Consider the following 17,293-nt stretch of genomic DNA (forward strand, 5'->3'; position numbering starts at 1 on the left):
ATGCAGATGAAACCCAATTGAACATAAAAATCTCTTCCCCTGAAGATATTAAGCTACGGAACCCTGGTCAAAACTCAAAAGTGGTTAACCTCTAACCACCTCAAGCTTAACGCCCTCAAAACGGAATTCTTACTTATATCACCGTCCAAGCAAACCCCCATCGTGGACAAATATTTGAAAAACCTCTCAGCTCTCAACTGCACACCCCACATCATTGACTCAACGGAATCGCAAATAGTGCTGGATAAGAACTTAAACATGCAGGATCACATCAGCACTTCTATCAAAGGAGCACATTTCAAACTGAGCATCCTTACGAAACATAAACCCTTCCTTTCCCATGAGGACTTCAAATCTGCGGTGCAATCGTTATTAATCTCACAATTGGAATATGGTAGTGCCACAATCTGCGGGCTTCCTAGATACAGATTAGCCCCCCTCCGAGCATCTCTGAATGCGGCGGATAGGCTTATCATTGGCTCCAAGAAATCCAACCACATTTCTCCTGACCTGAAATCTCTCAACTGGTTTCCGTTTGAGGCAAAGATGCAATTAAAAATTGCATGTATGACTCATAAAGCACTGCATTTCAATACCCCTTTGTACCTGGCAAATAAGCTTGAACTGTCGGGGGGTGCCCATTACTGAAGGAGCTCCAGCACTTTGCTTCTCAAGCCGGAGAAATATAAAAAAAATTACAGCTTACAATCATACTTTCTCAGGCATTGCTCCAAGAATCTGGAACTCCCTGCCTCCAGAAACTAGACTGATTCCCTCTTCAATCGCCTTCATAAGGAAAGTTAAATCTTTACTGATGAACACTGCTCTGAGCTAGAAACTCTTACCATTCCTCAGGTAACGCTGACTTTGGCCTACTTGGCAACTGTATTACTCATAGCCTCCATTCTCTATGTTTTTTTCTTCCCTCACCAGCTGTCTTGGTTTTGTATTTTGCTTTATATCATTATATTGGTTGTTATCGCTTTATATCACTGTGTTTTGGGTTTCTCAACTCGTATGTAAAGCGCTCTAATATCCACTTGGGTCATGTTCGCGTTATATAAAACTTTAAAAATGAAAAATAAATATGCTGATGACGTGGCAGTTTTTTTCTTCCAGTCCTCTAACAGCAATTGAAGAGGTTTCTAAAGAGGCAGCCAGGTTTGGTGAGGTTGCAGTGTATACACATAATCTATCTAAAACTGAACTCCTCCAGAATTTCAATCCAGATTATCCTACCCCACGGGTAACTAATACTGCTGTTTATATAGGTATCAAGCTATTTTTTTTTGCATTAACGGTTTAATTGTCTAATGCGCTCAGATGATCATCAGACTTGGCCTGCACCCTCCTCTCCTCTGCCACTTTGTCCATATTCTTGCTCCCTTCCCTACCCTAACCCCCATGGTCCACCTTCCTCCTGTATCATCTGTTTGCACATTATTGTATTTTCTGTGAAGTGCTCTGATGCCCTTGGGTCTAGCAAGCGCTATACAAAACTCCTAAAATAAATAAATACATAAATTAGATTGAACCATAAACCTCTGTTATCTGTGATTCACCCTAAATTAAAATCATGGAACAAACTTCCTCTGACAATTATCCGACGAACCAACGTTATTAAGATGAATATTCTCCCCAAATTCCTTTATCTGTTTATGGCCATCTGTTTAAGGGTCTCGGACTCTTTTTTTAACCATCTGGAGGGGATTATCGGCAGCTTCCTATAGGGGTATAGGTGTGCAAGGAAAAACATAAGCTTTTTAAAGCTCTAATTTAAGAAGGGGGACTCTCACTCCCGTATTTTAAGCTATGTTTCTGGGCAGCATTCACTGGCTGCCTACGCAGTTTATTGGATCCTGACGATCCCTGGTCAGTATATAGCTTTTACAGATTAGCTGCAGGGGCAGAGTGCAGGCTTTTTCTATATCGACTAGGTGATCCCAACTACTACAAGAGGGTATGGTTTAAGGTCTTGAGGGACATCACACATATATAGAAAGAGATATGCTCTAAATACTCAATAGCCTTAATAAACAGAGAAACACCTCTCTGGACTAATCCAGCGTTTCCCTCAGTCTTTCAGGATGCAGCTTGTAGGATCAGGGCACAGAGCAGTGCAGTAACAATGGGTTAGCTCTATGATGCAAACGGCCTCAGGTCAATTCAATTCAATTCAGAAAGCTTTATTCGGGTCATTAAAAATAACCATAAAAGCATATACATACATCATCAATATCAATTCTTATTACATTCATTTTTTTTTAAATGGTCATAAAGAGTTATAAAAAATCGTTAATTAATAAGGGGTAAATTTAAAACATCATGCTTTTCCTGGCTTCAATAGATTTGAGCAGAAACGTTGCAGTAAAGAAGCAAACATCTAATTCATTCATTGAGACAATCAACCTCATAGCAGCATCAGTGGTAAAAGTGCAATATTTTAAAAATAACGGTTTTAAAAAGGCTATACAAAAGTTTGTATACAATTCACAAACTAGGAGGAAGTGCAAGGTGCTCTGTTTGGTGTGGCCATCACACGGGCAGGGGGAAGTTGGATATTCTTTGATCTTAGGGAATGTGACCAAATGGTGTGCAAGCCCAAATCTCACCCTGGTTAGGGCATATCTATGGGATGCTCTGGTGACAAAACTCAGATATGGTTGGAACCCAAAAGCGTCTGAATAGCTAGAATAGTATTGACAGGTTTTTAGCTGTTCGTTATCACTACTATTCACCATAGTTCTGTTAGATAAAAAAAGGTTCTTAATTTCTAATTTTGTCAGTTCTGTTGTTGCCTCAGGGTCATCTTTAATATTTACTTTAAGGAAGTCATTAAAACATTGTACAACATATTTCAGCCAGGGGATCTTATACCAGTTGTCCAACCGGAGGCAATCTTGGATAATTACTCTATTAAAAGCTGTTTCTTCTTTACTCCATATTAGTCTCCAGGACATTAGGGGTCTAAGTGCTAGTTTATTTGACAAATAACTGATACCTAGTTCCCTATGAATAAGCTCTGTTGATGCCGAACTAGGAAGGCTAAGCAAATTTTTTTAAAACTTATTTTCAGTTATTTGTAATTGCATGTTACAGCCGTGACCCCATACCTCCGCACCATATAGTGCGATGGATGCGCTTCTAGCAAGATATATATGTAGCATGTCCTTGATTCGGCGGTCCCCCAGATTTGCTGCAAATTTTAAAATACCATGGCAACTTTTGGCCATTTTTGCTTGTACATTTAGTTTTTCATTTGACCAAGTGCCGTTCCCGGTAAAAGTTATCCCTAGGTAACAGAACTTATCGACTGTTTCAATTTTCTGTCCTTCTATGTAAAAAGGTTTACATAAGTTCCTTTTTTGGCCACAAACCATAGCATATGTTTTACTTTTATTGATCACCATTTTCCTCCCCGACATAAAATCAACAAATTAATTAAGGAGACGCTGGAGCCCTAATGGGGTTCTAGATAATAGTACCGTGTCATCCGCGTATAGCAGCACTGGGACATCTATTCCATTTGCCTTGGGCGCATCCGACAAAACCCGTTTAAGGGTTTCGCCTACCCCATTAATAAAGAGTGTAAATAATGATGGGTCCAGAACACAACCCAGGTGGATTCCGCATCTTACCCTGAACTTAGGAGTACATTCACCTCCCTGGCCATACCGGACAGATGTAAAAAGCCTTTCATAAAGCCTTGCCAGGAAGAAGATTATAGGTTCCGGGGCACCAAGGTCCAATAGAGTTGTCCATAAAATGGAGTGGTCCACTAAATCAAAAGCGCTGCTAAGATCAGCGAAACATAAATAAAGAGACCCTTGCTTAGCACAAGGGATGTATGACGTTACAACGCATACTTTTACCACGCATACCTTTACAACGCGGTTTTTACATCGCATACCATTACAACGCATAGCGCTTTTGGGTGTTGGATAGTGAATAGTTTAATTTACTATTCCAACTCCAGTCCCCGTGGACACTAGGGAAGGTTATTGGATAGTAAATTAACCTATTCCCTATCCTAGAGCGCCCCCCAGAGCAATGCGTTGTAATAGTTTGCGTTGTAAAAATTGCGTTGTAATGGTAGTTCGTTGTGAAAGTTTTGTTGTAAAGGTTGTATACCCTACAGGCACTCCATCTGTGCCTGCGGCCTTTCCCCCCTTACTGTTCTTTATGCCTTGTGCTACTTCATCAAGGGTAATGTCAAGAGGTAGGATTGGCCAATTAGCTAGGTCAGTTAGATTATTGGCAGCCTCGGTTTTAAAAATACTCGAAAAGTGAGTTACCCATGCCTCACAGTTTACATTGGATGATAATTCAGGCTGGGATTAATTCTTTAGGAAAGGGGAGTTTACAGTAGCCCAGAACAACTGTGAGTCAGAAGTATCTACAGCCTGGTTGAGCTTATCCCAGGAGTCCTGTTGCAATTCTCTTTTCCTAGATTTAAGAACTTCTTTATATTCAATCCTAAGTTTCTTTACCATCAACGGGTCCTTGGGTGAACTTGCCAGGGCCTTTTTTAACAAGGTTAGTGTGTGTGCAGGCATGGTTACACCAGCACTTACCCCCTGCAAAATGTTTTTTAGATGCTATCGTTAGGATAGTGCTGATGTTATTATTTATTTTATGGAAGTTTGTTAAAATCATCATTGGTGAATTGCTAGCATCCACGTTCTGTTATTTCTTGGTAGCTATTTCTGACTATATTTCCCATAGTTTTTTTCTGGGTTCACTCCTTTCCATTTCATTCTTACCCCATTTGGCCTAATGGGTGCAATATTATCAACAATAACCGGTATACTCTCGTGAGTAGTGTCCCAGATGTCTACCTTTGTAATTATACAATTATGATCGCTAAGCAAAAAATCTTCTACCCGTGGTGTAATATATTTTTGGGAAATACTACAAGATACTAAAACATGATCAATAATTGTGTTTGCATTTCTTCCCGTAAAAGTAGGGATCCTTTCTCCATTCTCATCCGTTGCACACGTTAGGATGACTAAGTCATAATTTGCCATAGAGTTGTTAAGTGTTTCCCCGTAGGAATTATTGGGGAAATGAATGCCATCATCTCCTAAATCATTTCTAACACCGCAGACCCTGGTATTGGAAAATAAACAGGTGGGGGTATTAAAATCTCCCACTCATATTATGTCATACGCAACCATCATCCCCTCATGTAGCTTAGAGATAGCATTCTCTAATTCCAGGACAACCTTAAACTGGGTATTGTCAAACACATTATTATAAAAAGTAATTAAAAGTACATCTCTAACATGCTTTTCTTTTAACCACAAAACCTGAGAATGACACCCAATGTTAATGTGCTTCTTTACAATTAAGTCGATACTAGTTGATATTAAACTAACAAGCTCCCCTCTGCCCCCCTCTGCCTCTGCCCGGTCCTGATCTTAATGCTGGTAATTCATAATTCAGCACCCGACATCGCCATCGCCATCCCGGACGGCTACAAGATCATCCGGAGAGACCGCGTCAACCAGACAGGAGGAGGCATCGCCATCATTCACAGGAACACCATCCGCATCACGACCAACACCGACGACACCATCGCACCCGCCGAACACCTGCACTTCCAGATCCACGTCAACCCCAAGACCACCCTCAGAGGCACCCTCATCTACAGACCCCCGGGACCACGCACACAATTCAGCGAGGACATCACCGACTTCATCAGCCCGCTCGCCCTCCCCTCAGCCGACTACATCCTCCTCGGGGACCTCAACTTCCACCTGGAAAACAACGACGACCGCAACACCACCACCGTGCTGGAAAACCTCGCAAACCTGGGACTCAAGCAACTGGTGACCACCCCCACCCACCTCGCCGGACACACACTCGACGCCGTCTTCTCATCCAGCAAAGACATCGCCTTCAGCCACGCCACAGGACTCCACTGGACGGACCACAGCTGCGTCCACTTCACCTTCAGAAGAACGACGACCCACCACCACCAGCAACAGGTTGCCCGAAGAAGCTGGAACAAGATCACAGCCGACCAGCTCGCCGCTTCCCTGAGTCAGCACCCTCCCGCCAGCTCAGCGAACCCCAGCCAGGCCGCCGACAACCTCACGAAGTGGATCAGCAACTGCGCGGACGAACTCGCCCCTCTGAGGACCCCGCCCAGCAGACCCGGCAGCAAGAAAGCCCCATGGTTCACCGACGAACTCAAGAGCTCCAAGAAGAACTGCCGAGCCCTCGAGAAAGTCTGGAGAAGGGAACCAACACCGGACAACATGACCACCCTCAAGCTTGCCACCCGGAAGCACCACCAACTGATCCGCGCCACCAAGAAAACTGCATTCAAGGACCGACTGGACAACAACGCACACAACTGCAAGGAACTCTTCAACATCGTGAAAGAGCTCTCCAACCCCAACGCCGGAAACAACGACATCACCCCATCGCAAGACCTCTGCAACTCCCTCGCCTCCTACTTCCACAACAAGATCGCGGACAAACACAACAGCTTCAGCAGTCAACCATCGCACACAACGACCGCAGCAACGCCACCCACCACCACCCTCCGCGCCTGGACTCCAATCAGCACCGATGACACCGTCCGCATGATGAACTCCATCCACTCCGGATCTCCGACCGACCCCTGCCCTCACCACGTCTTCAACAAGGCCGACACTGTCATCGCACCCCACCTGCGGGACATCATCAACACCTCCTTCGACACCGCCACCTTCCCGGAGAGCTGGAAGCACGCCGAACTCAGCGCTCTACTAAAGAAACCAACAGCGGACCCCACCGAACTCAAGAACTACCGCCCCATCTCGCTCCTCCCGTTTCCAGCCAAAGTCATCGAGAAGACCGTCAACAAACAGCTGGCCGCCTTCCTCGAGACGAATGGATCCCTCGACCCCTCACAGTCTGGCTTCCGAGCCAACCACAGCACCGAGACCGCCCTCATCGCTGCCACCGATGACATCCGAGCCCTGATGGACAACGGAGAAACAGCGGCCCTCATCCTCCTAGACCTCTCCGCGGCATTCAACACTGTCTGCCACCGCACCCTAGTGCAGCGCCTCAGCAACGTCGGAATTCAAGAGAAGGCACTGGAATGGATCGTCTCCTTCCTCGACGGAAGAACACAGAGAGTCCGTCTACCACCGTACAAGTCAGAGGCCACCGAAGTAATCTGCGGCGTCCCTCAAGGATCCTCGCTGAGCCCCACCCTCTTCAACGTCTACATGAGCCCCCTCGCGCCCATCGCACGCCAACACAACCTGAACATCATCTCCTACGCCGATGACACCCAGCTGATCCTCTCACTGACCAACGACCCCGCCGCTTCCAGAGCCAACCTTCACGAAGGGATGAAAGATGTAGCCGAATGGATGACGACCAGCCGCCTGAAACTGAACTCAGACAAGACGGAAGTCCTCATCCTGGGCTCCTCGCCCTCCGCCTGGGACGACTCCTGGTGGCCCCCCGCCCTGGGCACCGCACCCACACCGACAGACCACGCACGCAACCTGGGCTTCATCCTGGACTCCTCCCTCTCCATGACCAAACAAGTCAACGCCGTCTCCTCGTCATGCTTCAACATCCTGCGCATGCTACGAAAGATCTTCCGGTGGATCCCCACCGAGACCAGGAAGACGGTCACCCAGGCCCTCGTCACCAGCCGACTGGACTACGGCAACGCCCTCTACGCCGGAACCACCGCCAAGCTCCAGAAGAGACTCCAGCGGATCCAGAACGCTTATGCCAGACTCATCCTCGACATCCCCCGACGCAGCCACATCTCCGGACATCTGAGAGACCTGCACTGGCTCCCCGTCAACAAGAGAATCACCTTCCGTCTCCTCACCCACGCACACAAAGCCCTACACGACCAAGGCCCGAGCTACCTCAACAACCGCATCAACTTCTACGCTCCCAAACGCCACCTCCGATCAGCCAGTCACGCCCTCGCCGCCGTCCCCCGCATCCGAAGATCGACAACAGGAGGAAGGTCCTTCTCCCACCTCTGCCGCCAAGACCTGGAACTCCCTCCCGACCGACCCGCGCCTGACCCAAGACCACCTTTCCTTCAGGAAGAAGCTCAAGACCTGGCTGTTCGAGCAGTAGCAGCACCCCCCCCCCCCAAGCGCCTTGAGACCCTCCGGGTAAGTAGTGCGCTATATAAATGTCCTTGATTGATTGATTGATTGATAAGAAATAAAACCATCAAAATTAATTGACCCTGTACACCAGGTCTCTTGTAGACATATAATCTTATTGGAGTCAAGGAACTCTGACCATCCTAACATTTCCTGCTTATTAGATATTCCAGCGATATTCCAGGAGGCTATTGAGACCCCTCTTTCCTGTTTAACTCCGCCGTTTCCTAGAGGTATACCAGGACAACAATCCGTATACAGTGTTTGTTCAGTACTTACCAAGTGTAGCTCCAATGTAGTCTCATTATCCATCGGGCCGGCTTGTTCCAAAATTACGGGCTCTGTTTCCTGGCTACTTCCAGGGCTCTTCCTATCCCCACTAACAGTATTCCTATTATTCAGGTAGTTCTTATCCAGTCAGTCATTTTCATCTAAGTTGCTAAACGGTTGAAACCTGTTAGAGACTGGCAAGTTAAACCTATTATCCTGTTGCGGGAAAGTACTGCTCTTAGTTCTATCCAGTTCTTGAGTTAATCCACCTGGTCGAATTTGCCTATGGTGTTTATAGAAAAATGCCAGGGGTAATAATGAAGTGCCATGCCCTGATGATTGTCCCGGGTTTAGGCTGTTCAGAGATATTCTTGCATAATGTCTATTCTTAAAATTAATGATTATGCAGTCTCCCTTTAAGGTTTTTCTCGATGGGCCTATCCATTTGACTCTCCGTGTAGTGAGAATCTGGTCAGCAAACGTCGTAGGGAAGTCACAGTAACGACTTAGCCAACTAATACTTTTATTTTTAAGTGAGTCATGAGACTCTTCCTGTTGCTCACTAAGGGGGGGTACATTAGTGTTAACTACTACGTACGGGGCACAGTCAGGGGGCAGGTTAACTGAGCGGTACCGCCCCCTCTCTAAGCTCCCTTCTCCCGGTCCAGAGTTAACCTCTAACAGATCATTGTCATTGTTGCAGTTACCCAGACTCTGGGTTTTAATTCCCCCTGATGGTCAGATACAATTGGGGATGCCACATTTCCCATACTACCCTTAGTTGTATCTTCTCGAAGAATGTTCGTCGTTATAGCCACAAATTTTCCATTTAGGGCGATTACGGCTTTATCCAATTTCTCATTTTGGGTAGTCAAGTCGCCCCCTTAGCCTAGTTATTTCCTCATTGATTAGATCTAGCTTAGTGTATAGGGGTTTGAGGCATGCTTCTATCCTCCCTGTAATTACATCAGTAATCTGGGTTAAAAAGTGAGTCATTAGGTTTCCCTATATGAGTTGTTTCTGTGACTGGTACAATTGTGTTCACTTTCCTGCACTTTCTTATTGCCCCTTGGTTATTCTGTGTTTTCCTACATTCCCTTCTTATTATTATTATTATGCGTTCTTATATAGTGCTCGATTACCCGTAGGCATCTCGGCGCTTGCCTTGGGAACCCGTCCTGGCTTTTCCCTGTGAGATACCCATACTGGGCATCCCCAAGGTGAAAGCCAGGCATCCCGCCGCGGGGGGGCCGTAGTGGAGATTAAGCAAGCTGATGCCCAGAGCTGCAGAGTGTGAACCCGTGATTCGAGTAGGCACCGAAACGAGAATTATCGAGTCCGTGGATAATTGGGCTCAAGACCCTGCCGCGTCGGGAATTGAACCCTGGTCCCGGGTCTGACCTCTGCTTCAGGGTCTGCCTCCTCTAACCAGTGAGCCACACTTCTCCACTTCTTCTTCTTGCCCTGGGTAGAGGCAAATCTATAATAATTGTTTGTTTCTGGGCTGTATTGGGTTCGGGGCTCTTATTTACTTGAGCCCCCTTAGTGATTTCTGGCAAAGTTTTTTTAGGCGAGATAGCATCATCCCCTGATTCATTGGGGGTTCCCAGATTATCTGGAGTTACAGGCAAACCACTTGTACCCAGGGAGATTCGTCTCTCCGCCCCTCCTATTTCCTCATTGATGGCGCTAACTGCCTTTACCAGATACGATTCAATACTAGACCCCCCAGGTTGTCACGTTATTTTTAGCACTCTTCCGACCTGTCATGATTATTAGACGCGGTACAAATAATACAAATAGGACAGTCCCAAACGAGATTCACCTTAACAGAAACAGTGACATAGACCCACTTATTGCTTAGAGTATTAAAATCGTGCATAATGTCACAAAGCCGTGAATCGATCCTATATTAGGTCGAGTAAATATATAATACTGCAGGGACTAACTAAATTAAAAATATAGTGTTCTCACTAAAAATGAAAACAGGCTCAGTATGTCCATAACCAAGTCCGAGTCCTTACTATAAGATAGCAGAAACCAAAGGCCGTGGCCCAGCCTTAGATGGCCCGCCCGTTGCCCGGGCTTCTCCCGCACGCGATCCCGGGACGCGGGGGCTCTCGCTCGATTTGAAGCGCATCTGGGCGCGGGAAAGGGCGGGAACGGCTTCCTGCCGCTGGGGCACCTGGGACTCGTAGTCCCCCACTCGCAGCGGCGGCGCCTAGATGCAGAGAGGCTTGCTGCGGCAGGGGGAGACTGGCAGCGAGGTTAGCAATGTCAGGGATCCTGCTGGGAGTATGATCTGGTGCAGCCCCCAAGGTCCGCGAAATCCAATCCTGAAGTCCAGCCGGATCACCAGTACTGACTCTCTGTCTCTCCTTCCTTTGCCGGTTGGGTCTTGTCGCTTAAATCCGTGTTTTCATTCTCCCTCTCTCCAATACAGCAGAATTCATTTTCACATCGCTGACATCCTGCAAGCAACCACCGGAGGGGGTAGACGAGCTTTCTTCCCACCGGCCGATTGTAATTAGCCGGGATTGAGCGGACGCGTATTCCCCACTTTGCCGCGTCACTCTGCCGCCACTGCCCGACAATGACCTCCGCTGCTCCTCAGGTCAGATCATTTTTGGGGTTGCAGGAAATATATGGGCTTCCACAACATATTTTCTTTAAATACTTGCAAGTGAGAGACTATTTTCAGTTTGGTTGCCAATATACAATTGATATTTAGGGCTCCGAATTTTCGCTATACTATTTTAAATCAGGTATTAAACCCTCAATTAGAACCGCCTACAAGTGGCTCTCCTGCCTAAATGCAGATGATACTATGACTCTGGCAGCCAAATGGAGCCGACTTCTTTCAGTAGAGACTTCAGCTTCAGAGATTCATAACTCCTTCAAAATATTAGATCACTACGTATATTGAGTAGGTTTAAAACTGCGCAATTGTGCACCATATGTCTGCTATATTATACCCCAGACAAAATACTTAGATGGGAAACAAATGTTACTGGGGATAAGACTAAGTGCCCGAAATGTAAACTCCTGCCTGCAGACAGAATACATAGGTTTGTGCTCTGCCCTGCTCTTCAAAAATCCTGAGCAGGGGTGAGCCAGGCACTGATATCTGTCCTGGGCCACTTGAGTGCATTAACAATCAAGGGAAAAATGATGGGGGTTATGTACGATTGTGAGGGAGGTACTCAATATTTGGTAATGATCATGCTGGTGTGTATACAGCTAAGTATAGCAAGGGCATAGATCTCCTCAGATGACCCTAAGGCCGTAGAATGGAAGGTTCTTGTGCATCAGATCTATGAGGTGGACCTGGCCTTGGCTAAGGCCAGAGGTATCACTTCTTTGAAAAAAATCGAAAGGATTTGGAATAAATTTAGATGGGTCCCTCTTAACACCAATGTGTAATACTGATCAGATTTAGCCTTTGGGTTTCTTCTTAATACGGAAAGACTGCCTTAAGTCCCCGTCTCTCGTATGAATTCCACAGCCCATGTTCTTTTTCTCTTGTGTTTTCTTAGCTTTTACCTGTATTAATTGTATACCTTCTAATGCTCTTCTCTTTGTTTGCTTTGTATTTGCATCAGTCACAATATATGTAATACAAGATGGTTATGTGTGACCAATATTTTTTTTTTAAGAGGTCATTTTTCAAAATGACTTATTTTTAATGAATTGTCTTACATTTGGAAAGTAGTTATGCAAAGAAAGTCCGTTAGTAAAAACACTTGTTCTACTATTTTGTGTTCCCCTACGTCTCCCGATAAAAATGCTACTTCACTTGTGTGGGTAGGCCTAGTGCCTACGACAGGAAACAGCCCAACACGCAACGTGAACCCATCACATTTTTCCAGTAAAAACTGATCCTTTTTTAAAAAATGTGCCTAGCTATGGATTTCGCACCCTAGCACTGCCTGCATCTAGGGAAACCTAGCAAACCTATACATTTTGTAAAGCTAGACACCCAGGGGAATACAGGATGGGGTGACTTGTGTGGCTCTCACCAAGCTCTGTTACTCAGAATCCATTGCACACCTCAAACTTTGTAAAAACAAAACACAATTTCCTCACAGTTCTGTGATGGAAAGTTCTGGAATCTGCTTGGATCAACAAACTTCCACCCGACCAGAATTCCCCAATGTCTCACTGTTGAAAATGTCACTTTTTGCAGGGTTATCCCCAAACTTTTTGTTTCTTCTTCCTTTATTTCTCCTGACCTGTGGCTATAGGACTCTGCACTTTACCATTGCTGATCTGTGCTAAAGTGCATATGCTCTCTGTATAAATTGTTATTGTGATTGGTTATCCATGATTGGAATATTTGTTTCACTGGTAGGTCCCTAGTAAAGTGCACTGAGTGAATCAGGGCTGGTGATTCAAATGCTACTAGTGGGCCTGCAACACTGATTGTGCCACCTACATGAGTAGCCCTAAAATGGTGTCTCAGGCCTGCCGCTACAGTGCATGTGTGCATTTGCTAACTGCCATCTTGACTGGGCAATGGCACCCACTTGCCAGTCCCTAAACCTTCCCTTGTCTGCATGTTAGTCACCCCTATGGTAGGCCCAAGGGAAGGGTGCATTGTAGGTAAAAGGTAGAACATGCCCTGATGTGTGTGGCATGTCCTGATAGGGAATTAAAGCCATTTTAATGTTTCACTATTGCAAGGCTACCAGTTCCCCATAGGCCGTAATGGGCAGTTTGATTATTATATATTATAATCCTAACTGACTCAGGGCACTAGGTAGAAATTCGAGTTTAGTATGCCTGAACTCAGAATAATAAAATACATCTTTTAGTGAAGTTGGTTTTAACATTCTGGGTTTGAAATTACCACTTTTAGAAAGTAGGCATTTTCTTGCCTATCTATCCAAGCCTGCCTCTGCTAGGTTGTGTATTCCTTGTCTGGAGGTTGAGTGACAAGAGCTGGCGGATTCCAGGAGACAGGGTGAGTCAGCAAAGGGCTGAATAGAGAGATCTACATTTGGATGGGTGGGAGGAGTTGCACCTGGGACCTGTATAGGGCTGTGCCTTCCCTCCACAATGCTGGCTCCACCCCCTGTAGTGTGTCTGATGTCTCTGCACTGCACTGTGAAAGGAAAGAAGGAGTCATGTAAACAGAGTGCTCCATGACTGAACAGATCTGGTTTGGACTAGGTAAAGGCCTCTCTGCCTTCAGAGAACAAAGAGAATATTGGTATAAAAAGCAGTACCCAGACCCCAGAACTTTAGATCATCCTGGAATCAAGAAGGAACATCTGCCAAGGAGAAAAGCTGACTGCAGAGGAAGGGCGGACCTGCTGTGTGTTTTTGGGATGACTTTGCTATTCTGCCAAAGAGAGGGGAAGTACATTGCTGTTGCTGTGTCCCATGCTTGAAGAGATCTCCAAGGGCCTGAGAAGAGCTGGCCTCCTGTTTTGAAGTCCCAGGCACAAAAGGACTTCACCCTCAGCTTCCCCAGAACTCTGCTGTGTGAGTTCCAACCTGCTTAGAGTGTTTGATCCGTTTGTGGGGTCTCTAGAGGTTGTTTGGGAGCTGAATGAGAGAATAGAAGCCAAGAACTTTATTTCTCACGCCGTCGACGACGCCGCTGTAACGCCGCACTCTGCACCAAGGCCGTCAGCCGCTCGGGAAGTCAACAACTCGAGTGCCTGCCCTGCTCAACACCAGTGCCTTGCATCGACTCCGGGTCTTTGCTGGAGGCCGGCCTCCAGTTATCGCGGCGCTGATAACCGCCGAGAGTGAGCAAGCAGCTCACTGACGTCACATCAACACCGAAGACGACACCGTTCATCGATGCCGTCGCATCCTGAAGATCTACACCTCGTACCTGTGCATCACCTGCGCCTCGGAACCAGCCCAAAGATGCCGCCCTCCCCCTGCAGACCGGCCTCGACGCCACTCGATGCCACCCAACGCCGCTCAATGCCACCTTGCCTCCCCAAGGTCTCAGGAATGCCGCAACTCTTTGTTTTACGACACTGCAGCTGGTTTTTTAAAATTCTTTTTACAGATACAGGTACTTTGGGCAAAACGTGATGCCTCTGAGGATTATTTTGATGCAAGTTCTGGAACGCTTTTTAAAGTCTTATTTTGGAACAGTGTATGTTGGATTTTTTGTCGTTTTGGTCTTGATAAAAATACTTTATTTTTCTATACTGGTGTGGAGTCCATTTGTGGCATTTTCACTGTGTTACTGTGAGTGTTGGTACAGATACTTTACACATTGCCTTTGATAAGCCTGTCTGTTCGTGCCAAGCTACCAAGGGGGTGAGCAGGGGTTATTCAAAGAGGGGATACACTCTTTACCCTGACTAGAAGCAAGGGTCCCTATTTGGACATTGGTATCTACCTCTGCCAACTAGAGACCCCCAGATCTAACATTGGTGGTCAGCGGTGAGGATTTCAACTTGTATTTGTGCTTGACCCACATTAATTGGTGTACATCACTAGTTTAGTGCAGACCACTACGCAACCACATATTGTGTTTTGTTTTGGTTCTATTTCTGATCAGATCCTTGAGTCTTCCGCGCATCATGTCTCAGAAGTGTAAACCAGCAAGTGATGTTGCAGAACTGGAGTATGATATTGAAATGTTAAGTGTTTACAAAGTAGGTCTACATAAGCAGTTCTGCTGGAGCTTTGGATGTCCCATGGAGAGCAGCACCAGAAATGAGGAGCTACAGAAGGCCTTAAGGGCCTGGTGGGAGGCCAAGGAGGCTGGGGAGACAGATGGCGCAGAAGTGGATGAGGATGCACAAGGGGATGGTTTCAGGTCACAGGATCTGCCTGTGTCCAGAGCAGCCTCCAGGGCTGGCAGCCACCAGTCCGCTAGTAGTTTTTCCCCAGAGGAGTTGGAGGAAAACCAAAGGGTTAGAGAACATGAATTAGAAGTCATGGGGCTTGAGACAAACCTGATGGAAATTGAAATCCAGAACAAGGCATTTTGGAGCTAGAAGATTTATGCTATGGAAGAATTGAAATTGACTTTGGCCCATGAATTAAGAATGAGGGAGCTTGATTTGGAGCTCGAGGGTCTTGAGGCCATGAGTGTCTCAGCCCAGGACGTGAGTTTGGCTGAGTTGGAGGTGGAGTCTAGCTCAGAAGGTTGCAGCAAGATTATGGTATCTAGTGCTGAGGGAGAGGTACAAACACCCAGAGATGTGGCACCTGCATTGAGGGAGGGGGTTGACATACACCAGGGAGTTCAGGTTTATGAGGTAGCGCCAGTGGTGTGCAGTGTTACTGAAGTAGATTGGGGGACTGACACAGGGGACCATATTCCTAGTGGTGGGAGGAACACTCTACTGACTCTAGATGAGAAGTGCAGGAAGAAGGGTTCCCCATGGTATAAACCTTGGTGTGTGAGTGTGAAGACCGCCCAGAAGAGTGTGGCTTGTGTGACAGAGACAGTCGGATACTGTCTTGCCAGTCTCAGAAGAGTGGTGTGGGGTACGTGTGCAAGGCACTGGATGGTGAGGTGAAGGATGGTTTGGTTAACCCTTGTAAGGTGCTGTGTGATTCATTTGTTGGAGAACATATTTTAAGTCCCTGTTTTCCAGAGCTGTGCCAACACCCGGAGGAGTGTGAGTTTTCTGATTCCAGGGAACTTGCACAGGAGGCAGACCTCTTGGTGGATTACAGAGAGTCTGAAGAGGCATTGGGGAGTGATCCCAAAAGGAGTGGTGCAGATATCTTCCAGACCTTTTAGGTGGAAGAGGTTCAGTGCAGCCCAGTTAGCTCCCAGTGTAGTGGGAGGGGTATAGGGGCTCATGTCCTGTCTCAGTGGAGGAGTGAGTGTGGGACTGTGGGGCCCAAGGTGCACGAAGCCCAGTCTCAGGGCTTGGAGGGTTCCTTAAGGGAACACCAGCTTGGGGACCTAGGCTGTACTTGCAGGCCTTTTGAGGGGGGTGTCCTTGTGTCAGGAGAACCGGGAACGTCTGTAACCAGAGCTCCAGTGGTTCTGGTGTCTGGCGGTACCGCTCAAGTTGAGAGGGTGCAGAAGTCCAGACTGAGTGGTGAGACTGGGATGTGTTACCCAGTGGGAAAACCAGTGTGTCAGGGACAGCCAGAAGGGCTGAGTCTCCTAGGAGTGACCATGGTGAGACCACTTCTGTCCTGGGGGATCTTCGTGCACTTTCAGACACGGGTCGGGAGATCTGCACCAGGCAGACTGTCAACAGACACATGAGTCATGTGTCACCCTCTAGCGGACACTGTGTGAGCCCCCAGAAGTCCTGGTGTGCCAGTCAAGTTTTCAACCACAGGGTTTAGTCCCTGGGTTGGGAGGCCAGGTTCAGGATCTGACTGACCTCGAGGGAAGGATATCTTTAAGCAGTGTCCTGAACGATTTGACTTCCAGGGGTACAACTCCAGTGGGGAGGGTGCAGCACTCTGGAAAGGGGTACAGTGAGAGGGAGTCCTCGCCTCTGTCCCCGCGGCAACCTGAGGGTTTAGACCCTATGTCGAGAGACCATTTGCAGGAAAGAGGTCCCGAACTGGTGGGTAAGTTGTGTTCTGGGTGTGACTCTCCTGGGAGGAGAGGGCAGGACCCCAAAAGGAAAGAGAGGGGGAGGAGAGCCTCACCCGTGACCTCTGGTCACCCTGAGGGTACAGACCCTGGGCTGGCGAGCCAGTGTCTGGATGCCCTACCTGACTTGGCAGGAAGGAGAGTGGAGAAAAGGTGCCAGGCATCCGGGGCTACTGCCCTCACTCTCTGATGCCACAGAGGTTAGAGAGGCCTGACAGGCATAAGGCCTGACACTCATCACTGACCGTTGTCAGTTGCCCCTGCGGCTGGTTGTCCTGCTGGACTGGGTCGCCCAAGGGAGTGGGGCAGGAGTCACACCCTGGGGGTGGACTGG

This window comes from Lissotriton helveticus, chromosome 3_1 (genome assembly GCF_964261635.1).
Source record: "Lissotriton helveticus chromosome 3_1, aLisHel1.1, whole genome shotgun sequence".
In the NCBI taxonomy this organism is placed as follows: Eukaryota; Metazoa; Chordata; class Amphibia; order Caudata; family Salamandridae; genus Lissotriton; species Lissotriton helveticus.